The following is a 25,990-nucleotide window of genomic DNA, read 5'->3' on the forward strand; positions in this document are numbered from 1 at the left end:
TGGCGCAGTCGGTTAAGCGTCCGACTTCAGCCAGGTCACGATCTCACAGCCCGTGAGTTCGAGCCCCACGTCGGGCTCTGGGCTGATGGCTCAGAGCCTGGAGCCTGTTTCCGATTCTGTGTCTCCCTCTCTCTCTGCCCCTCCCCCGTTCATGCTCTGTCTCTCTCTGTCCCAAAAATAAATAAACGTTGAAAAAAAAAATTAAAAAAAAAAAAAATAGTTCTGTCTTGAATGGTGTGTAGATGATGATTTACTTGATAATGTGATCAGCCATAGCCATTGTTGATGCTAACTCTACAGAATTCTGTGTACTGAGGCTTAGGCAGATTTGGCTTATCCCCTTCAAAATTCTGGTAGAACATAAAGAGTCTATGCTCACTGGCTCTCAGTAATTGTGAAACCAACAATGGACTGTAAGGTCACCCACTGAAAATAGCCAAAGGACCTGGATACCATCTTTTAATGGCCTTTTTATCAGAATGTACTTTGATCAAGTAGTTTCAACATAAAATGGGTTTGTGCATGAGTTTAACAAGATGGCTATGTCTTCTCCCTTATTAAGTTTTTATTCTGGTCAAAAAAATTAGACTCTTTTGGTCATTGTCACACTCTACTGTGAAACTTACCCATTCGAGTGGGAGTTATTTCCAACTTTTCCAAACATCTGTCAGTGCACAGCAATACTCTGCCAGTTGTGATTTTGTGCATTTTATTATATTTTTAACTCTGGCAAGTCCATTCTAATTATCCCTGACTGATCAGATCTTGAAAAATTGACACTGTTATAACCCAGGAGCTAATTTATACACTATTGATTAGTGTAGTAATACACTTGGGATTTCTCCAACATCCCTAGTATCCCCATAATGATGTGATGCTTTATTTAAAAAATGAATATTCTTTACATACTTCATTCTCTAAAATATCTGGCCCTATTAAGTTTGCATTTTGGATATAAAATGCTTGAGGGCATTGGAAGGCTGGTAGATGACACCATTTTTTAATCAAATCGAAGATGTCATTGATTGTAACAAGAAAACTAATTTCATAGATGTTACTAAGTGAAAAAACTGCTGAAATGATGCACTTTGCCCACTGAGAATCATCTTTTTCTCAATAGGTTTTAATTAATGAAGTTCTTTCCAGAAATTTTATATGCACAATCTTTGATTTATTGCTGTATATAGGAAACTCTTACAAGGATAGAGTAAAATAAGAGCAGCCTTATGATGACAAATGTATGAGCAGATACACTATGACTAGTCACAAGAGCAATAAAAGTTTCAGTAAATTGCAGAGTCAGCAAACCTAGAGTAATAATGGTTATTACAACATACTTATATGGGGCGCCTGGGTGGCTCAGTTGGTTGAGTGTCCAACTTCAGCTCAGGTCACAATCTTACATTCATGGGTTCGAGCCCTACATTGGGCTCTCTGCCATCAGGTCTCTCTGCCCTTGGGTCTGTCAGCACAGGACCCACTTTGGATTCTGTGTCTTCCTCTCTCTCTCTGTCCCTCCCGGGCTTGCACTCATATTCTCTCTTTCTCTCTCAAAATTAAATAAATAAACATTTTTTAAAAAAAGAATTTACATTAGGGCAACACTACACAAATGTTGGGGTTCTCAGTCAAATAAAAAGCAAGTATATTTATTCTGGTGACAAAAACTGAGTACAGCTAGACAAAACATAGGGCTGAACACTTAAACGTCCAAAAGTTTCAAGAAAGAAGTACTGATACTAAGGAGAGCTCCAAAGAAGTTACTGCTTTCATTAAAAAACATCAACTCACCCTCTGAAAACAGAAAAGAGGAGAGAGAGAGAGAGAAAGAGAGAGAGAGAGAGAGACAGGAAGAGCACAGGGGGAGAGAGACAGAGTGAGAGAGAGACAGGGTCTTTATACTGTTTACAAACCAACATTATAAACCACGTTGTTTGTAATGACCTATAACTATTTTCAGTAAAACAGCTTCCTAGTGAGTAGAAATGTCTCTTCTTCTTCCACCCTGGAGTATTTGGTGTAAATGTCTAGTAAGAAACACATTTGTCTATTTACAACTGCTTTCATGAAACTCAAGATTTTCAGAGACTTCATTGTACATGACCCTGGAAAAGGTATGGTTCTGGCTTCATCATTCTTAGAATGATGCCCTGTCTCTTCAGTACCAGAGCCCTCATAAGAAGTGAGTAACTTATCCTCTGGGACAGGACCATATGCCAGTCTTTAAGGCTTATTATTGAGTTAGCCAATAGTTTAGAACCATGAACAAAAAATGTATAAGCAAAGAAATATTTACCATATATACCAGGAGTAAGAGTCAGAGAAATAGCTCTGTATTTAACTATTAGGGTCATCATTGTGCACCTAGGCAAAAATGATTTGATCTCATGACAATTTAAAGAAAGCCAAAATTCTGTAATAACAAAGTAGATAATTTATCACAATGGGTTATATTTACCTATCACTATCTCATGAAAAGGAAATGTTTAAGGTAAATTTCATAAAGTATGTTATTTTACTTTAAATAAAATGGAAAAAGAAAAATATAAATATCAACATAATAATTGAGAAAAAAGAGGTTATAGTTTAAGACATATGTAGTTAAATCATCTGTCATGAACAACTGAAATCTTCTTTACTGTTCTTTTACAAAGATGTGCGTAAAAATCCTTCTGCCAAACACTGAAGAGAAGTTAGAGCAAAATCATGGAAGCTAAATGAAAGGAGTAAACAGTCACTTTGGAGAATCACTTTTTATAACCTCTACACAACTAGTTTGTGTTTCCAGTTGTCATCATGGTTCGTGTTTTAATACTACCTTCTAGAAATGTCATGCCATGCAGTTTGAGTAATGATGCACCCCTCCCAATACAGTCTTTAAAAAGAGGAACTAGAAAAAGAAAAGAAAATAGGCACTTTTTAAAAATGTATCCCTTCTCACAGAACCTCCCTTCTTTTTGATTTGTGTTCCAATATTCCCATATAAATAGGAAAAGTGAGTTATATTTTTCTATTATACTACTGTTTCCATCAATTTTTTCTGTATAGTATTTACTGCTTTGATATTGTTATTTTATCTCTGAGCATACAAAGGAGCAAATAAAATATGGCAATACATTATTTTAAAGCCAGCACTTACAAGACTTTAAATGGAACACATCTCTTGTGGCAAAGGGGAAAGAACTGTCATAAGACAGTTTACATCTACTTTGCTCATTTTCTGTCCTAATTATGCCTGAAAATATTTGCAAAATAAGTTAAAATACTCATAAGATTTTTATAATAAACCATCTTCATCATTTAATATTTTCTCTTTTTGCTAAACTGATGTCAGGTTTGACAAGTTGATGTACTTTCCAAAGTTACTGAAAGATAATTATATCCAGTAGGTTTTAAATCTTCATATGACAGGGATTCTATCTAATCTAAGCCAATATTTAAACCAATATATCCTTCCCTCTATTAGAGTTTATCAATATATAATAAACACAAGTTTACAGAGAAGGAAATATTGGTCAATCACAATGATGATGACAACAGTGTCATTATTTAAAAATAGTACACCTACTTTATTTATATTTAGCTATTTTTTAAATAAGGCTATTATACTTAAGATATTCTGAATTATTTGATGTGTTGTCTCTCCCATCCCCTTCCTGAACCTATTTATATCAAATCTAAAGAAACCTGTATACCAGCTACCTATGCTAACCCGTCTAAATCATCATTCGTAATCATAGGCAAAAAATGGAGTATCATTAGAGATGATTTGAGGACCTCTTTATGCTAAAAAATAAATCCCAATACGCACAAACACAATAACACAATCTAAACCAAAAGAGGTCATTTGGAGAATAAAATCAAACTTTCAAAAAAAATTAAGTGAATTACCTCAAACCTTAGCTTGTTGGCATGGTAACCAGGACTCTGTGTCTGTTTAGCTCTTAACCAATAGCTATATGCATGCATTCATCTCTATCACATTAGGCAGGCTGGTGCTCAGACAAGCAATTGACTGGGAGCACTACTGCCTGGAACATGTCAACTGCCTGGAACATGTCATCTAGCAAGTAACAAGACTATTGCAGCTTAGGGAAAGTGACTCCTTAAACTACTTTCAGACAAATGTGTGATAGGGAGCTTGCTTCCAAAGTATTGCTTGTAGACATAAAGCCCACATTTACTGATGGAAGTTTGTACTGACACTTAACCACTGTCTCTTCTACCTTAAGCAGCACATCACTGGCAAAGAAAATTCTTCCAGTAACTATGTCCAAAAGCACTGTACCATTGGCAGGAAAATTACTGACTTAGTCTGGGACAGGTTTCACAAATTAGCCAATGAGTTCATAGGTCTGTAAAAAGTTCTTGGTTTTTCACATTTTTTGTGAAAAACAGACTCTAGGTTTAACTCTCACTTCTAGAAAGTCTTGGTTGAATAAAGTAGTAAGTTGAAGTTCACATTCTCCATTTACGTAGGTCCCACAGCTCTAACTAAATTCCATGTCCCTATGATTCCATCCTCACCACACACACCACCCTGGTCATGCATGTATCATACATACCCTCAGTATTGAGTGCCCAATGTACACTAACGTTAACACTCTTATTAGATAGACAGTCCTCCATAACTGCCTCCCTCAAATTTGAAAATGACTTGAATATAGATCTGCCAGAATTCCAGACCAATATTGAATGCTATACTTGCACCCCATTCCCTCTAGCCACATCAGCCTCAGTCAGGTCTGCTTAAAAGCCTCATGATTAATTGCTTTCTGTGGCAAAGGTTTGCAGAGCCAGTGAACCAAATGGCGCAATATTACTCTCACCATAAGCACACAATAAGGACATGAAATGTAACTCTTACCATGTTGAGTTTCACATTATTGTAGTTCCTAAAAATGTTTATTCTGACCTTTCCACAATCAAAAGAAGTATATAATCCAGTTTGTAGATTGATACACCACTGGCTTCCAGGTTACTATTAGTAACCAGGTTGATACTGTGATTCTTGGAGGAGACCTGGCCAAGGCACAGCCAATGTTGAGGACTAGACCCACTTGGATCATAGGTTTGCCCCAGTGTATTCTAATCATGCCTTCAAATATGGATAATGGATTGGAGGAGAGAGAGTGTGCTGGGCAATTAAGAACATCGCAACCCCAGAGAAAGATAATGAGGAATGTGCTGTGTGTACCCTTACCCTTTCTTTGTGTCCTACAATATATCACACCCATAGAACTTTAGCTTCCATACTGAAGGACAATACAACTAGTTAGTTAGGTCGTCTTCATCTGTGATCAGGTCTGATTTTTCCATGTGCGCCTGAAAAACTTTTACCTCACATCTCTGAAATTTAAAGTTTTGTAAGAAACATAATTACAAATCTTGGTGCTATTCAAGTAAATACTGAAATCATGAAACTAGAAGAGGTCTAAGAAAAAAGTAGAAGATTTTTAAAAAGACTTTTTTTATATATTAGAAACATGACAAAAAATTTAAAATTTTTCTAGAGGTTAAAAAATGATAAAGTAAACATAAATGAAGCAAAATTATTGTTCTCCAAGACAGAACTGAGGAAATCACTCAGAAAGCCTCAACTAGGTGTATTAGACTCTATAATGTAAGGACAAGGTTTTTCCCTGCTTCCTATTATATTCACAGAGCTTAGAGCTCAATATTTATTCAATAAACATTTATTAATATATTAATATGTTAATTAACAATTATGAAGCAAAAAAGCAAACATAATGTAAATTATTAAAGTAAGGAGAAAGGAGAATAAATATAGGAAAGACAACATCTGTCTAAGAAGAATCCTAGAAATAAGAATTTAAACGGGAAAAGAAAAAATAAGTTAAAATTTTTTTACATTTATTTATTTTTGATAGAGAGAGACAGAGCACAAGTGGGGGAGGGGCAGAGAGAGAAGGAGACACAGAATCCAAAGTAGGCTCCAGGCTCTGAGCTGTCAGCACAGAGTCCCAAGCGGCTCGAACCCACAAACCGCGAGATCATGACCTGAGCCAAAGTCGGACGCTTAACCGACTGAGCCACCAGGTGCCCCTTAAATATGCATTTCTGAGCTGAAGAAAAATATAATCTGCAGAATGAAAGATCATCCTCTGTTACAAAATATGAATGAAGGGGCACCTGGCTGGCTCAATTGGTTGTGAGTGTCTGACTCTTGGTTTCAGTTCAGGTCATGATGCCAGTCAGGGTCCTCTGTTGGGCTCCAGTCTGAGTATGGAGCCTGCTTAAGATTCTCTCTCTGTTTCTCTGTCCCTCTTCCCTGCTCACACACTTGCTCTCAAATAAAACAAAAACAAACAAACAAAAAACAGGAAGTCAGAAGGTTCTGGAAAAAAAAATTCCTTAAGGACAAGATGGATCCCACTCAACAATCTGTATAATTAAGATCTTGAATATTTTACCAATATGACTAAACTTATGGGCATTTTGCTGCCAGTAAGAACAAAAAAATGGAATTAGAAACTCTTTGGAGAACCATAAGCTATGTAAGAAACCCAAAGATCACATATTGAGCACACTAAAATATAATATGATTTTGAGCACTAAGACCTTGGAATTTGTCTTTTGCTTGGCACAGTTTCAATTATGTAGGATTACATCCCCTTTTTCAATGGGCCCATGACAATATTTGGATTGCAATAATATTTATAAGCTTAATACTATAATAAATAATTTAAATAATATTTATGCATAACATCAATCACATTTACATAATGTTAATATTTTATGAGGTTGATATATTTTCAATTTTTTAATTTTTTTGTAATGTTTATTTATTTTTGAGAGAGAGATAGAGACAGAACATGAATGAGGGGACGGGAGGAAGCAGAGAGAGACGGAGATATAGAATTCAAAGCAGGCTCCAGGCTCTGAGCTGTCAGCACAGAGCCTGATACAGGGCTCAAACTCACAAACCATGAGATCATGACCTGAGCCAAAGTCAGATGCCTAACTGACTGAGCCACCCAGGTGCCCCTGGTTTCAATTTTTAAAATCAACCAATAGTGAAAACACAGGCAAGAACATGAAACTTGAAAGACTGAAACAAAATATGACTTGGCAAATCAAACAATGCTATGTGACAGAATTAAGAAAACACAAAGGTACAGAGAATTAGGAAAAATATAAGTATACTACTTTATCATATGTAATATGAGGTCAATGTGTACTTTTAAATTACATGATTCAAGGAATATTTGTTGAAGAATATTACTTAAAGTCATAGATACAATACTAGAGAAGTTATAAATATTGTAAATAATAATTTGGTACTAGAAAGAAGAAAGGTGGAAGTTAACATGATAATCTAAACTTAGTAGATATTGACAGAAGTTGATAAATCAAGAAATAGAAATAAATACATATAATTTAGAGAAACAGTGATAACCACACATGAAGTGAAAACATTCTTTAAAGTACTCACAACTGCAGATTACAGCTAGAAGTGAAGACAGATGAAGGAAGAAACTTTAATTTTAAAATTTCCTTTCAAACCATCTTAAGATACAGATATATATCTCCATATATATATATGGAGAGAGTGTTTCCTCTTATTGTTTCCTTTCTACAAGAAACCATGATTTCTTTCAATCTCCCCACCCATATCATCAACCAGTTCTTCTCTTCCTCTTGGTTTTATCCTCTAAGTATTATTCTACCTTGTATTTTATAGCATTCTCAAAGTTTCAATGCACATTCATTCTCTCAGTTAACCTCCTAAATTATTAAACCCATTCTAAAATTGCTGAAACTTTGTTTCAGATCAGTTAAATAAGTTCCTCCAATCATTTCAAAAACTGTGTGTCAGAAACTGATAGGCACAGGGAATTCAATGGCCAGGGACATAGATAGTTGAGTGGGAGTGTGCAATGTTAATGACACAAATTAATATACAATTAAAAAAGTAGATAAGTGATGCAAAGGAAAGCAACAGGATTTCAAGAAACTCACAGAAATTAATCTGTTCTAAGTGAGATGAGTAGAAGTTAAAAAGCAAGTAAAGGAGAGGTGCTTTAGAGAGAAAGATACAATGGACAACAGTTCTGAGAGATGAAGCATTGTCTAGTAAATGAAATATGGCTGTAGTGCCTAGAGGATATAGCATAAGAGGAACAGTAACAGAAGATGAAATTAGAGAAATAAGAGAGCCATACTATGCAGGATCTGTAGGCTGTGTTAAAGACTGCTGTCTTTATCCTAAGGACAATAAAAAAAAACATTTAAAGGACAAGGAGACATAATTTCATCGTTTTTGCACTTGAATCTAAAGATTCTGGCTACATTATGGAGGGCTGGAGGGCCAGGGTATCTGTGTAGATATTCAGTCTCCAAGTCCAGTGCTCTTTCTATTAGAACCATTTCTTGGGGCGCCTGGGAGGCGCAGTCGGTTAAGCGTCCGACTTCAGTCAGGTCACGATCTCGCGGTCCGTGAGTTCGAGCCCCGCGTTGGGCTCTGGGCTGATGGCTCAGAGCCTGGAGCCTGTTTCCGATTCTGTGTCTCCCTCTCTCTCTGCCCCTCCCCCGTTCATGCTCTGTCTCTCTCTGTCCCCCCAAAAATAAATAAACGTTGAAAAAAAAATAAAAAAATAAAAAAAAAAAGAACCATTTCTTGAGAGATATCTTCCTATTAAAAAATAAATCACTTATTTGGATATTTTTCTTTTAGCACAACTTCTAGCAAAATTTGAAGAGCTCAACACCATTATCATTGTTACATATTGCCTGGAACACTACCTTATTACTCAAAAGAAGATCAATAAATGCTAGGTGAATAAATGAATATATTGCTTCTCTATAATTTTTTAATATTTACTTATTTTAGAAAGAGAGAGAGAGACAGAGACTGAGTGTGAGTGGAGGAAGGGCAAAGAGAAAGGGAGATACAGAATCTGAAGCAGACTCCAGTCTCTGAGCTGTCAGCACAGAACCTGATGCAGGGCTCAAACTCACAAACCGTGAGATCATGACCTGAGCTGAAGTCAGACGCTTAACCAACTGAACTACCCAGGTGTTCCGCTTCTATATAATTTTTAAAAAATCACTATGCCAAAAGATGACTTCCATATATCTCTTTGACTTATATTTCCCTTCCATGGAATATCAGTTATTTTTCTTTGCCTTTCTCCTCTCCCACACAAGGAAAATGTGTCTTAGATATTGTCAACCCACAACAGTGAAGAGATTTCTGTAAAACACAGAGAAATAGTTTAGGAAAATGGGAGGAAAAGGAAGGAATTCTGAATTCTCAAATGCTCATTTAATCTAAAAAGGACTTATGTGATTCAAAGGGTTATGTGAACTCTGTATGGGGGGTGATGAGGTGAAAGAAGAGAAGCAAAATACTACAGGTATGAGGAAGTAGTAACAAGGGAGCATGGAATGAAATAAGTTAACAAGCAGGACACGTAAGACACAAACACACAGACACATCCAAGGCCCACACAGATAATAAAACATGAAAACAAGTATGTACATGTTTTCATGTCCAAAAGTATTTATACAAATCTGCACATACACAAACCCTGATATCAGCAGTCAGAACACAGTTACTACACATGTGAAACATCCAAGCACCTAGCTGGATACAGAAGAAAGCTGATATTCCCTATGAAAGTTCGTATGTATACCTGTGTGTGCCTGAGTGTTTCGGGCACACTGTTTATGGCAAGCAGTGTGTTTGTTAGTTTATGGCAAAACTCAACACAAGCGAACGACAGGGGGCATCTTTTTATTTCTACTTAGAGTATACTGAAATCCATCTTCAAAGGCTAACAGCCTTTGCCATGTTAGCACCTGATTCATCATGTTACATGTGACTCATTTATAAGGAATAGCTGATGTAGATACCAATTAATCATTTCAGGAAAAAAAAGAAAAAAAGAACCCAAAACCTCAACACGTTAATTTGGAGGGAAAATGTTTCGAAAGCACCTTACATAAATACTCTGATATTTGCTTCTCAGCTGATGGTGTCTTGACCGCCCACACACACTTAACAGTGTGCCAGAAACTATTACCCTTGTTTTTACCTTCCCACACATAATTCTATCCCTTCTTCCCCTAAGCTTGTTTTTCAGGTTGTAAAGTGATTGGAACACAATGTCTATTTCTATTAGTTTTGAAGACTAAACTAATAATATATACTTCCAGCTGAGAAAATATATTTTAGAAGTTGGTGTCCATGGTTTATAATAATGAAAGCAAGAAGAAAAAGACCAGATCATTTGAAATGGATTTACATTAAAGAAAAAAATTTTTTTACAAAAGAAATACCTTGTACACATTAGTATGTGGGAATCTTTCAGCATATGAAAGAGTCATAAATTCACCAATATTGTTATTATATCAATAGTATATAAGAGACATATTTTGACTTTTATATGCACAGGACTAAACCATGAATATAAAATGCTAACTAAATCAACAATTCTTCTATGAACAGAACTCCTATTAGTAATAAGCCAAGATTTGTAAGGAATGTAGTCTTTTAGCACCCAGCCTGTGATGGCAGGCCCTCACAAAAGAAGAGGTAAAAGGTGCCTCTAGGGCTGGTTTTAAACTCCCTTTCAGGGATCACATGTCTCCCTGAGCAAAATGATTCAGTTGCCTGAGACACTAAGCAACCACAACGAAAAAGGGCTTTCTGGGTTTTTTTATACATATAACACACACATGCATTTTATCCTTGGACATGTGTGCGTGTGTGAAGATGTACCTATTAGGATTGTCTGATGGTGAAGGAAAACACAACTCTGATATACCTAAGAACACAGAAAATTCTGGAAGAACTGAACACCCAGGCTATGAAAAGAGCAAGAACCAGGAGAAGCAAGAGAAATTTATAGACAGTTTTCCTATGTGCTCGTTGGATGATTTAGACAGATGATCTTTTGAATCTGTACATTTCCATGCAGGGATAATACTGCTGGAAGTGACACAGGCTTGTCCTTGGGCAGGTCACCTTTCTACTTTTGTAAACCTATGGGGAAGTGAGTTCAGGGAGCAGGTTACTACAGGATTCAGAAGAGGCATCTCTCCATCGGAAGGGAGAGAAATACCAAAACAGAAGCTAGAGACACAACATGCTGTGCACACAAGCCAGCCTCCAAAATAGCCCATAAAAAACTTCATACCTTTGAATAATCTCCTGTATGTGGATCAGGACTGATCTCTGAGACCAGGAGAATACAGCAGAAGTGAAGAAGTTTTGTGACTTCCAAGTTAAGGCCACAAAAGTCATTGGAACTTCTGTACTGATCTCTTATTTACTCTAGAAAAAGCCAGCTTCTGTGTCAGAAGGACACTCAAGTAGAGAGCCCTATGGAGCGGAGGGCCCCATGTGAAGAGGGACTGAGATCTCCCTTCAACAGTCAGCACCAACTTGGATCCTTGGAAATGGATCCTCCAGATCCAGTCAAGGCTTCATATGACTTCTACCCCAGTTAACATGTGACTGCAGTCTAGTAAGAGGCCTGAATCACAATCTGCCTGGTGAGACTGTTCCAAATTCCTGACCCACAAAAATGGTGAGAGACAATAAATAATTATTATTGCTTTAAGCCGCTAGAATTTGATGTAATTAGTCATAGAGTGATAGATAACTAATAAAGTGACTTTCAGCCACTAAAGAGAAACATAAATTTGAGAGGTTTATGAACAAGTCAAATCAACAGAAATCAGAGCATAGACTTAATCAACTAGTGTTTATTAATTACCTATAAAGTGGTGAGGAGGTATTATATAATAACTGATGGTATGATATTTGGAACTAGAAGACCTATGTTAGTATCCTAACTGCTCCACTGTGTGACCTTCAGCAAATTACTGACCTCTTTGGCAAATAATACCATTTTCTCTAATTTGTAGAATGGATATGCTAAAAATTATATTTAATTTAAAGGTTGATTGTGAATATAATATGACATGATCCAATAAAAGACCTAGAACTTTGGTAAGCATATAATAATGTCTATGCTGTGTAATATATTATATATTATGCATATTATGTATATACCTTCATATATATTACATATATACCTATATATATGTCTATACACACATATAGGCACTGACATACATTCATATAATCTTTTAATTCTTAAAGCAACCTTATGAACTATGTACCATTATATTGTCCATTTTACAGAGAAAGAAACTAAAAAAAAAAAAAGCACAGATGGTAAAGTGTAGAGCCTTGCTTCAAATCCATAGAGTTTGTTATCAGAGTTTGCACTCTTAATTATTATGATATAGAAACTTCCAATTAATTAGGATATGCTCCACAAATACTTGATATTATTGCGAAAGTGTTCTAGTTTATGTTGGAAGTAATACATCTATCATCTTTTTTTTTCTTATTGAGGTGACATTTTAGATGAGAAAATGAGATAATAAGAAAATCAAATATTTTTTAGGAATATTTTGTTTTATAGAAAAAGTAATGTTCCATTATGAAGAATTAAGTTAATATTTATAAAATGGTGTATAAGAACTAGTAATGGGACAATGCCTCCAGATAAACACATTCTTGATAGAATAATTATGTATATACATTTGAGGGCTCTGATATAATGTACACAAAATATAAGTGTGTTTGAGAGTTTTTGACTTTTCCCTCATTGTTAGATTGTCAGCCAGCATTTTTCATTGTTTTCCATGTATAGTCTCAGAAGTCCCCTTAATCTGCCTGTCTGTACTCCTAATTGGCTTTGAATTGAGAAAATAAATGACTATTTATAGTACATTAAGTTGAACAGTATACTCAAAAATTCATATCTACCCAGACCTCAGAATGTAATCTTATTTGGAAATAAGGCCTCTGTAGATGCAATTAGTTAAGGTAAAATGAGATCATACAGGACTAGGGTGCACCCTAAATCCAATGACTGGTGATCCTGTAAGAAGAGGAGGGAACACACAGAGACCTGCAGAAAAGAAGGCTATGTAAATACAGAGGCAAAGATTGGAGTGATGAAGCTACAAGCAAAGGAAAGCCAAAGATTTCTGGGAGCCACCAGACATAGAAAAAGCAGAAGATTGTTCCCTACAGTATTCCTAGAGAGCATGGCACTGCCGACACCAGGATATCGGACTTCTAGACTCCAGAACTGAGAAAATAAATTTGTTATTTAAAGTCATCAGACACAGCAGAGCCAAGGTCCCAATGACAGCGCGTGCTGGAGCTCTCCACCTTCCCGCGCCCGCCAGCCGGAGGCGCCCTCGACCTACATCCACAACCTCCGGGCGGAGGTCACGTGTCAGGACGTGGCTGTCCTGGCCTAAAAGGACTCGCCCCCCGTCTGGGTCTCCGTCCCCTATAAAACCTTAGTCAATAACATGCCAGCTGAGTTTGGTGTCCTGCTTTGCAAAGACCCGTCAAGGTTTTTTTCGTGAATGGGCGGACAGTTGGGGTCAAAAATATTCTTTCATCTGGGACTCACTGTTGCAGGAAGGGGAATTTACCGTGGATCTTCGTACCAAGAGCACCCTCAGAGCTCCCACTTTCAACATCACTGTCCGCAGGACTGCCAAGATGCTAGTACCACTGATGGGCAAAGTGTGTGTCCACGGCGGTATGATCAACACCGAATGTCATGCAGTGGCCTCCCACTTGCAGCGTTCCCAGTACTGACCTCCTCTGTCTCTTTCCCCCACTATTCCCCACTGCTTTTGCACGCCTCTCCTTCCCATACACATACATAACACCATTTTTATTTTGGGACATAACCCCACACCTCTTATTGCTGACAAAACCACATGGGCTAGGGGCTGGGACTGGATGGACAGACACCTCTCCCTACCCATACCTGTGTGTTATTGGAAAACTGTGGTTGTGTGTGTGTGTGTGTGTGTGTGTGTGTGTGTGTGCGCGCGCGCGAGGGGGGGGGGGTCTGAATAAAAACATTCTCCTGAAAAATAAAGTTATCAAATTAAGTGGTTATTTATTAAGGCAGTCCTAGGAAATAGATATGCCAATATTATAGAAATTGTATTAAAAGGGGTTATTAAAATGCAGGAGGGTACCTCTCTCTCTCTCTGAATGTGGGTATAAACCCTTCTTAGGGAAAGCATGCATGTCTGGGGATTTGGGGAACTATTTCAGGAGCCTCTATTATTTATTCTGGGTTCCAACTTCAGAAGCAACAGACTGAAATTGTTGTCAGGAGAGCAAGAGAGACCTAGAAACCAAGGATACCTGCTTTGACAGGTAATAACATAACTAGTCCCTGAGATCTCTTAAATTGTAGGAGAAAATAAATGTGTGATTCTGCCTGAGAATCTCATTACTTGAACCAAATACAGGTAATAATCCAAGGTCAGAAGCACAGCAGAGGGAATAGATTAGCCTCAGTTGGGGTCTCCAAGCATTATGCATCACACATGAGTCAAAGGTCCATGGAACCCCTCTCTTCACTGGTGAATCATGTTTATCAGCAACAGCAGGTTAGATTACAGAAGTTACTGGTGTGCTCTTGGTAGCTGAAAAGGACACTCCACAGTTGAATGTATTTGGAACAAGCTGTTCCAAATCCTATTATTTGCACCTCACTGCTTATTATTGGAAACTTACAAAGAAGCAAAAAAGTCATTTCTATGGAGTTTGGATGTAATTTGACTTCCTTCTATAAAAATAACTAATGTTTCTTATTTCCTGAAATTCTTCAGTTGGCTTTTGATGATTCACAGAATATAATGTAACATGAGAACAAGAGTTTATTCCTCAGGCTTTGAGCAGAGAAAACCAGAGGAAGATGGCTATTGTTCAAATGATATAACTTATGCAAAATGCCAGGAATACAATATAAGTACTCACTAAAAATTAGTTCCTTTCAGTTACCTTAAAACTCTCCTTTTTTGATTTTTTAATTTTGTTTTTTAGTGTAACAATTAGAGAAAGATTGTCTTGGCAATTCTAGAGTCCTACAGCTACATATTAAAAAAAAATTTCCCAAGTTCTTGTCCATTTCCCTTTGAATCGTGATTAGTAGTGCTAGTTCTAACAACTAAGATATATCAGTTCTAACAACTAAGATATATCAGATAGTTTAAGGCAATTAGTGTTCCCTCACTTTTCTTTCTGCCAGACATAAAGCCTCATCCCTTTAGAATTTCTTCATCAGGGGCTTATTGTTGTATTTTTTTTTCTTGTTCTTCACTAGAGGCACCTTAAAAGTTTCACTTTTACATAAGATCTAAAAAAGGAAAACAAAACAAAAACATAAAATGTGGGTGATATATATATATATCTCAAAAAAATATATATAGAGAGAGAGATCTCAAAGAGACACAGGACTCACCTAAAAGAGCTCCCAATGGCCAAAACTGGAACAATTTGAGCAACAAAATAAATAAAGTAGTATTGGATTATAACGCAAAGTATAAAATAAGTATCTCTGAGTTGATACTGATATAAATCACTGAATAAATAAATGCGTAAGAAGAGACTAATCTTCCATATAGAAGAATTTAAAATAATTTATATAGATAACTGTGCCCTCAAGAACTTCTGCCTCTGCCCTTCTGCTGAAGTGTAGGCTACACATAGTGACTTTCTTTCAGAGAATACAATATGGAAAGAGGCAGAAAAGTAACTTAGTGGAGAAGACAGACAAACACTATCTAGCCAGGTGATCAAGGTTAACATTAACCACAATAAATATGTTGATAGTATATAACCTAGATGTGATGTGATCTCTGTGGTCTCCTCCCAAATCCCATAACCCCAGTCTCAGTATTAGAAAAAAGATGAGGCTAACTCAAATTGAGGGACATCCTACAAAATACCTGACCAGTGTTCCTCAAAACTGTCAAGGTCATCAAAAGCAAGAAAAATTTGAAAAACCATCAGTTTACAGAAGCCTAAAGAGACAGGACAATTAAATGTTATATGGTATCCTGAATACAATCCTGAAACAGAAAAAAATATTGTCAGATATTAATAATAGGGGTAAGTGGATGTGAAGTATGTGGGAACTTTACTACCTTTGCATTTTTTCTGTAGATCTAAAACTACTCTCAAAATTTTTATTTTTATATTTAAATTTTTATATATGCTTGGTCTCTATTCTTGGTTTACTAGCTATAGCTAGCTAGCTCCCTCAGGAAGCTCACTCAGTTTAGCACCTAATTAAACCCCACAAAATCCCTATGAGATAGATTCTATCATTTTTACAGGTAATAAACTAGAAAAGCTTAAATAGCTTACCAAAAGACCTATCTGAAATGTCGCAGTGCTAGAAATGGAACTCAGCTTAGTTCTAGAACTTACATTCTTAACCACTATCCTGTACTATCCCATCATATGGCAGTATATATAGAAAATGTAAAACCATGTACATTTTTAGAACTGATAAATTATTTTAGGAAGTTATTGGCTATATGTTCAAAATGGAATAATCTATTGTATTTCTATAAATTTGCACAATAAATTATTAGAAAATAAAAGTATTAATGAACATACTGTTTATAGTAGCATCCGAATTATGAGGAATAGAAAATCTAATAGCAGATGTGTAAGACCTCTACATAAAAAAAATAATAATAAAATAAAATAAATAAAATAATTTAAAAAATTAAAAAAATAAAACAGGGGCACCGGGTTAGCCCAGTCAGTTAAGCATCTGACTCTTGATTTTGGCTTACGTCATGATCTCATGGTCATTTAGATTGAGCCCCATGTCGGGCTCTGCACTCAGTGTGGAGCCTGCTTGGGATTCTCCTCTCTCTCTCTCTCTCTCTCTCTCTCTCTCTCTCCCCTCCCCCCCCAGGATCGTGTGCTCTCTCTCCTTCTCTCTTTCAAAATAAATAAATAAACAAAAAAACAATAAAACGTTATTGAGAGAAATTAAAGAAGATCTAGATAAATGTAGCTATATAGCAGGTTTATTCATGATACTATGAAGATAATTTGATATTATAAAGATTAATTCTCCTCAAACTTCTAAAGAATCAATACAATGATAACAGAGTGGGTGTATGTGTGTGTAACTTTATCAATTATTCTAAAATTTAAGTTGAATCCAATGGACTTATAATAGTCAAGATACTACTCAAGATAGAAGAAGAAGGGGAAATATTTGTTTTAACCCTTGATATATTTACTGTAAAGCAACATTTAATTAATACAGTGTGATATTAATTCCTAAATATACAAACAAACAATGGAAATTGATTTAAAAAGAGCCCAGAAAGGGATCTATGCATATATGGACATTTATTTTAAAATAAAGGTAGCATTGCAGAACAATGCAAGAAAGGCAGCCTTTTCAATACATGGCCATGAAACAACTGGATAAAATATGGGGGGGGGGGAGGAATATATATATATTCACTACTATTTCTACTTCATATCACATATAATCAAAATTTCCTGGCATATAGATGTAAAAGGCAAAACCACAAATTTTCAAAATATGATACAAAATAATTTATCTTCATGACCTTGGAATAGGAAAACGTTTCTTAAACAAGGCACCAAAGCACGGCACATAAGAAAGATTTAAAAATTGTGCTACATAAAAATTAAGAACTTTTATTTTTCAAAAGATATCATCAAGGGGTGCCTGGGTGGCTCAGTTGCTTAGGCATCTGACTGTGGCTCAGGTCATGATCTCCCAGTTCATGATTTCAAGCCCCACATCGGGCTCTGTGCTGACAGCTCAGAGCCTGGAGCATGCTTTGGATTCTGTGTCTCTGTGTCTCCCTTTCTCTCTGCCCCTCCCCTACTCATGTTCTCTCTAAAATGAATAAGTGTCAAAAAAAAAAAAAAAAAAAGAAGAAGATACCATTAAGAGAGCCAAAAGCAAGCCAATGTACAGAAAAAGATATAGAACACATATGGGAATATATAAAGAACTCCTCCTACAAATCCAAAAGTAAAAGCTAGCCAATCAAAAGGGAAAGGAAACAAGAGTGGAATGGGCATTTCCTAGAGAAGATAGCCTCATGCCCAATAAATATATGAAAATGTTTTCAATCTTAGAAGAAATCAGGGAAATGCAAATTAAATCACAAAGAGATACTACTAGAAACCCACAAATAACTAAAATTAAGATCTTACAACCATGTGCTAGCAAGAATGTAGAGCAATAGGAACTAACATACATTGCTGGTGAGATAATAAACTGGGACAACAACTTTGGAAACAGTTTGGAATCAGCATCTAAAATTGAACATATGCACACACTATAATAAGAATCCTACTGCAAGGTATATATCGAAGAAAAATGTGTGCACATGTGCAGCAAAAGACATCTACAAATATGCATACTGGTTATAAACACCTCAAACTGGAAAGAGCCCAAATATCTATCAGCATTAAAATGAATAACAAATTGTAGAATACTCAAACAATGAAAATGAACCAACTCTATGTACATCAACAACAGGAGTGTGTCTCACAAACAGAACATTGAGCAAAAGAAGCCAGAAAAAATGGAACACTCACTGCGTGGTTTGATTTATATGAAGTTCTATAACAGGTAAAGCTATAGTATAATGATTAGAGATCTGTGCTCCAATGGAAAAAATTACAAAGAAAAGAAAGCATATATCACGAAAGTTAAGGAGAGCCTACTCTGGGGGCAAGGATGGAGATCCAGGCTGTAGTAATTGGTAGTAGACATGATTTCCTGGTTCTTCATTTTGTACTTTATAGTATTTCATTGAAGTGTATATTTTTGTTTTATGGTCTTCTCAACAAAATATTTTAAAATATAAATTAATTTATTCTTTCATTTAAATATATTTTATTTCTTAATTTAAGAATTTTATAAGAATAAGGCATACTACAATGTTGTTATGTTCCCATTCCTGTCACAGGCTACACAACATGAGACCTTTAGGATCCCATCCCCAGATATACCTAACTTGCAAAATATTGAATCAAAATGAAAGTAAACTAGAATTTTATACTAGAAAAGAGATAGATTTACCAAGGATGACTAGAACTTTAATTACAAATTACACATGACTTCCAATAAAATCTTCCCCAAAAAGGCAAGACTATAATCACTCTCACTACTATACCATGTCCCCATTGTGCTATTAGACAGGATGGTAATTAGCATGGTCACAACTATAACTGTCAGAAAGCAATGCTGAATGTGTTTCTCACCCAGCTGCTATCAGCATGGGGTAGAAGAACTGAAAACATTGCCAAGAAATCAATCTCTTCCATCGAAACTGAGCCGACTCTGAGCAGTAGTTAAGTAGTTTCATAAGAACAAATAAAACCTCAACTAACTAATCATTGCCCAGAAAATTAACACAGAAGTCAATACAGAAGCCTCTATTCCATACTTTACCCATGGTTTATGTGCAGGTGTTCTAAATGCCTGCCAAGAAAATATGTAAGGTGTTTCAGGAAGCAGAAAAGAAGTAAATAGCATATTCCTGAGTACATGAAGGGAATATGTTAACTGTCAAAACTAGTTACAATTAGGAAAATCCCTTTACTTGCAAGATTTTTTTTCTTTAATTACAAAAGGCTTCTCATTTCTAGAAATTAAGAATGAATTTACTGCAACCCCAAGTGGGCAGTAGTGAGTTAGCAATATGGGAGAAGAAATCAGATGGCCGCATCCTCTAGTAGAATTGTGAGTGTAAAAGAAGACTAGCCAAGAAATTGACTGAATTGGGTCAATTTGGCTAGTGGTTGACTCTAGGGTATGCAGGGCCCCAAACAATTTTTTGTAGTATTCCTTCCAATAAAAACAATTTAATTAAAAATACATTATAAAAATCCATGTATCTGTGAAAGACATAGGAAGCAGGACTACATACAGGAAGAATTTTAACTGCAATGGAAGCCTGAGAAAGTCTTGTCCAACCTGGTGGTGAGTTCTAGTGGTAGTATTAGTTATCATGGTGTTCTTTATCAGGCCAAAATGGCCAGGTCTTAGATAACTCGCTGATCCAGTCACCTGTTGTGGGTTTCCCTAGAAAGGGTATGACCTGGGGTGGAAAAACTTTGGGAAACTGAGGCAAGTCCTGAAGGAACTGAGAGCTGAAGGATGTCTGCTGACTGCAATGCACATAGCTGAGCAGCAAGTTCTTCTCTGAAGGGGCATCTTCATAACACATCTCTATGCCACCATTGCCCACCCCTGGTACTACTCATACAAACTTCGTAAACTTTCAGAGGACAGCCTCTCCACAATTGCTGAAGGCCTCTCTGCCTGAAGGAAAACTTAGAAAAGGGAGGCTATGTAAGTTAGCCTTAGAAAGGCACCCAATGCCTATTGTCTGTCTCTTTTGCTATCCATTCTAGAGTCCCCTTACCCTGAGCTACCAACTCTGTTGACCTTGATGGCTGTCATAGACAGCTTGAGCTGCCACAAGAAAGTGCCAGCAAAGTGACTTAAACAACAGACATTAATCTCTAATGGTTCTGAAGGCTGTGAAGTCCAAGATCAAGGTGCCAGCCTATTCAGCTCCTGGTAGGGGCTCTCTTCTTGCTTGCAGATGACCACCTTGCTGCTATGTCCTCACATGGCAAAGAGAGCTCTGGTATCTCCTCCTCTTTTTATAAAGGCTCTAGTCCCATCTTGAAGGCCCCATCCTCATGACTTCAACTAAACCTAGTTATCTCTCAAAGGCCCTATCTCCAAATACCATAATATCGAGGGGTAGGTTTTCAGCATGTGAATTTGGGGGGTGGGGGGACACAATTCAGCCCACAGCAGTGGCTTGCCTAATGTTATAAAGCACACACCATCTCTGAAGTCTCTGAACCATGGTCATTATGCCCAGGTTGAGGTTGCTTTCACTTCATTTGTAGTCACAACAAGGCAAGAAAGAACCAAGAGGCACTCAAATAGGTCACTTGAATTTATATTTTATCATCTAACCATAGAAAGGGGGAAAAGTGCTGGTACTACTCCAGTGGGTGCCATGGGTGCCTGGACTGCCTGATTATGCAGTTTTTTTGTGTGTCTTCTGAATCTGTGCTCAGTCCTGGGTGCATAACTCTTAATCCATCTTATAATGGATTATTGTTGGTATTACCTGACTTTATGATTTGGTGGGAATTATAGGACCTAACTCCTCATAATTAGTTCTGTCCACATGGTCACTTACAGTGCCATAGTCAGGCCTAGAAGTCTGCCACGAGTTATTATTCAAAAGACATATAATTCCCTGATGCAAATGTTATAGCCTTTTTAAGAACCCCAGGAGCCTATATTATAATTCTACCATTGGTACTTGACATAAAATCAACCTGGTACCTTCACATAGTACTGATATCTCCAACATACTGGTTCTGACAGATTGCATGGTCCAAAAAGCAAGGTTTGTATCACAAAAACCAGGCTTGCCCTGCTAGGCCTTTCACTGTTCTGGCTGCATACATAGGTAGAACAACAACAACAAAAAAAAATTGTCACTCAGTATATCAGCTGAGTGTGAAATATGCTATCTCTGGAACATGAAGAGACCCATCAGGCATTGTGCTTTCTTATTCTGGGAGAAGAAGCAATATTTAATAATTCATCTTTTACTTTGAAAGAGGATATACTGACAGGCCCTTAACCACTGAACCTCTAAAATTTTACTCAAGTGGCTAAGCCCCCTGAATCTTCTCAGGGTTTATATCCTACCTCTGGAGAAAATTTATCTTATCAGGCCTGTAGCAAAGCTGGCTACCTCTTGCTCATCCGGTCAGACAAACACAATGTTATTGATATAATGAATCAATGTAATCTCAGAATATCAAAAATGGTCCAGACATCTTCAGACTGCATCATGACAGCAAGAGAGTTATCCATGGAATCTATATTATTCTCCTCTAGAAAAGACACTATTTATGGCATGGTGGCTGTGATTAGAGCTACCATTTACCTGACTTTCAGTAATCTATGGTAATCCTACAGTATCCATCTAGTTTCAGTCGTGGCCAAACTGGTGAATGAATAGGAGTACGTTGAGATCCTTAATAATAGCTCCAACCTCCTCTACCCACACTCCATTTCCTGTAATGCCTTATTGTTTCTTATTTACCATCTTGGCTGGTGAGGGGTATTTCATTTGGCCATTACTCCACATATGAAAGACTCAGTATATGACAGTGTTAAATGCCAAACACATCAAATCTAATTATATATTCAGGGAATGGATAAATGACCATTAGGTGGGTTTGGAGACTTGGTGGGCCCATCATAAGCTGGACCTTGGCCAGCATTACATTTTTCACATGATCTGATAAGTCCCCACTGTAATAGGGGGGCCATAGTGACAAGAGTATTAAGGTAACTCAGACCCTATATCCAAAAGTTCTCAAACACTGGGTATGCCCCTTTATCTTGGGATCATTGTTTGAGGAAATGGCCATAGGTAATATTGAAAAATAATTAGAGGAATAAGTATAGTATGTATTTGTATCAGTGTTATGGCACATTTCCTTCTGGAGGCTTGATGACTTCTTCAGTCAGTAGATTCTAGATCTGAAAACTGGAATTTTGGAGGGTGATTATCTCAGTCTCCTGCTTATTCATTCTTATTTTCTTTTGATTATATATATTTACCAGTATCTTTACAGAATGCCCATATGTATTTCCCTTTGTAACATTGAATTCAAGTAACCATATCCATAACATTTTTGTGTCAAGCTCCCTGGTTTGCCATTTCAGTGACTTTAATAAATTGAGACTCTGACATCTAGTGGCTAAGCACCACCACCACCTGCCCTCCATTGTTTCGGAGTCTTCTCACCCCCATGGTCATGCAGGAGCCAAGGTGTTATAAGCCCTGGCTACAGGGGGGAGCCACCACGAAACATATTTTAGGGATACTAGTACGTTCAGCACATTCTTTATCTTAGTAAATGGTGTCTTTTGAGTTTTCCTACGGAATGTAATCATCTGGAGAGTTTTCTGGCCATACATAATAGGTTCATTCTAGTTTTTTCCATTTCCCTGAGACTTTTAATCTCTTTCTCCACCATCTGCCACGGCAATTATGGCATTTCAACTTCACTCAGCATAAGCCATCACTTTTTTTCATACTTCTGGGAGCCATCCGAAAGGAAAGTTCTCATCATCCTAAGTCATTTGTCAGTGTTGAATCCTATTTTGGAAAGCAGTCTCAAATTAGTAAATTCTTCCTGATCTAATTTTATGTTAAGGACCTCCTTGATGAAACAATCTCAGAATCCACATCCAAGCAGACTCCCCCAGCTCCTGTCAATATATCAGTTCCAGAATACATCTACTAAAGGTATGCTATAACTTAACCCTAGCTATAGTTATGAAAGAAATGGCCAATAAATGAGAGAATATCCTGAGGGGAGCACATGTTCCCTTATGTACTGTTTTATAACAGGCAGAGTCCTAAAAGAAAGAAATGGACCCCATCTCCAGCCTCAGTGTGTTCAGAGCAGTCTGGGAAAACAAAACCTTGAGGAAAATCCATCCAGATCTCTCCATCCTTTTTGTCAGGGCCCCAAGTTTTCCTAATCAGTGTCCTTATTTTGATATAACAAGCTTGACTTTGTTAAGTTTTTAATCACGTTTAAAGTATAGTCCTTGGTTCTCTACTTTCTTTACTTTCTGCCTGGAAGAGTTGAAGACTTTTTTTGTCTGCAACAGAAGAGGACCTTTGACTTGACATCTAGCTTTCAATCACTTGTTATTTGCTCTCCTATCTTTATTGTCTTTCTGATGAGCACCAGTAGAATCTAGCAATAACTATCCAATCCCATTATCTTTACAGCTACTATTTCCTCTATATTTCAAACTCCTCATACATTTTCTTTCATTCATCATCGCCATACATTTCCTTCCCAATTCATCCCCAGTTAAAATTTAAACAATTGTACTTCCACCTATAATCAGTGATGAGGTCCTCAGCCAGTCAGGCTCCAAAGATCAAGCTCCAAGTGATAAAATCAAGAGCCAAAACTTCACCTTATCACTGGCTTTCTTAGAACACTACTGGTCCCAACTGTTAGAAGTTCAGCTCCTTGGAAACAAATCATCAGATACAGTCTGGAGTTTCAAGATGGTTATTAGGGATCAACACTTAGGAAGGGAATGGGAAGGAAAAGGGACTAGACAGAAAGCAAAGTAAAAACACGATACATCTGGCAAAGCTTTGGCCAATACAACAAAGAACTCTGGAGCAAAAACTGTTACAGTTTTTCACTTTGAGCCAAAAATGCATATATCTAAGGAATGCATGACCTTAGCAGATTTTCCTCCCTGCAGTTGAGCCCGACCTTGAAGAAAATGAGCTGTGAAGGCTCTTGGCTGATTGTATTGCTGACAGCTGGGCAACATGTCCTGCCTTGAAGTAGGATTAAGGTGGCACACCTTCTTTGTCTACAATAACAGATTAAAATTCAGATGTAAGAGTAAATAAGTCCCTAATGTTAAGAACACAACAACGGATTATGGAAGGATAAAATTACTTTAAAAACTAGGAAGACAAGGCAACTTCCTGAATCTGATGAAGGATATTGATGAATAATGCATAGCTAACATCATATTTAGAGATTAAAGTCTGAAAGCATGCCACATAAGATCAGGAACAAGACAAGTATGTTCATTCTTAACACTTCTTTTGAATTTTTGTAATGTTTATTCATTTATTTCGAGAGAGAATGAGAGAGAGGGAGGGAGAAAGAGACCAGGAGCAGGGGAGCGGCAGAGAGAGAGGGAGGGAGAGAGGATCACAGGCAGGCTCTGCACTACCAGCACAGAGCCCAATGCAGGGCTCAAATTCAATGAACAGTAAGATTGTGACCTGAGCCAAAACCGAGTCAGATGCTTAACTGAATCAGCTACCCAGGCACCCCCATTATTAATACTTCTATTAAATATTGTACCCAAGGTTCTTGTCAGGTAAATTAGGCAAGAAAAATAGATAAATGTCATCCAGATTAAAAAAAAAAAGAAATAAAACGCTCTTGTTTCATGGATAATACTTACCGGTTAGAGAAAATCCTAAGGAATCTACCAAAATAACTGTTAAAACTAATAAAGCAAGTTTTATTGTTTATTTATGAACTCATTTATTTATGAACATCAATTTTCATTATATATGCTAGCAATAAACAATCTGAAAATGATATTCATAATAGCATCAAAAAAGAATAAAATACTTAGAAGTAAATCTTATAAAAGAAGTACAAGACTTGTACATTGATAAATACAAAACATTGTTGAAAGAAATAAAAAAATACCTAAATAAATGTAAAGACATTCCATGTCCATGGATCAGAAGACTCAGTGTTGCCAAAATGGTAACATTCCTGAAATTAATCTAAAGATTCAGTGCTATCCCTATCAAAATTCCAATGTCTTTTTTTTAATTTTAAAGTTAAGCATAACATTCATTTGGTTGTAACCAAACCAAATATGGGATATCTATATACACAGTAACTTAATAAATACCACAATTTTATGTTAAATGAAAGATACAAATCGAAAATAATTTGTGCTGGATGTTTATTTAATGAACGCCAAGAACAGACAAAACTAATTTAGGGCAGTAAAAACCAGAACAGCAATTGCTAATTGACTAGAAGCTACCGTGAGGTAACATTTTGGACTGATGAAAATATTCTTTGTTTTTTTTTTTTTTTTTAAGAGAGTGAGAAAGCTTGTGGCCATGTACACACAAGCTGGGTAAGGACAGAGAGAAAGAGGGACAGAGAGAATCCTAAGCAGGCTCCATGCTCAGCACAGAGACTGATACGGGGCTCCATTCTACGACCCTGAAATCATGACCTGAGTGGAAATCAAGAGTCAGACGCTTAACCAACTGAGTCACCAGGCACCCCGGACTGGTGACAACATTCTATAATTTGATCATGGTGTCAGATACGTGTCTGCTAACATTTGTCAAAATTTATCAGCGTGTATTTAAGATCTGTGCATTTCACCTTATGTAAATCATACCTCAGTTTTGTAAAAGGATGAAGCCAATTCACCCTATGATCAATCTCCTGAATGCCAAC

The 25,990-nt window shown here is 36.8% G+C and overlaps 1 pseudogene; it reads left to right on the forward strand.

The window, feature by feature from the left end:
* The first annotated feature begins 10,741 nt into the window (after positions 1–10,741).
* LOC123596472 lies at positions 10,742–13,833 on the forward strand (annotated as a pseudogene).
* The last annotated feature ends 12,157 nt before the right edge of the window (positions 13,834–25,990 follow it).

The sequence above is a fragment of the Leopardus geoffroyi genome, chromosome B1 (genome assembly GCF_018350155.1).
Source record: "Leopardus geoffroyi isolate Oge1 chromosome B1, O.geoffroyi_Oge1_pat1.0, whole genome shotgun sequence".
NCBI classification, from domain to species: Eukaryota; Metazoa; Chordata; class Mammalia; order Carnivora; family Felidae; genus Leopardus; species Leopardus geoffroyi.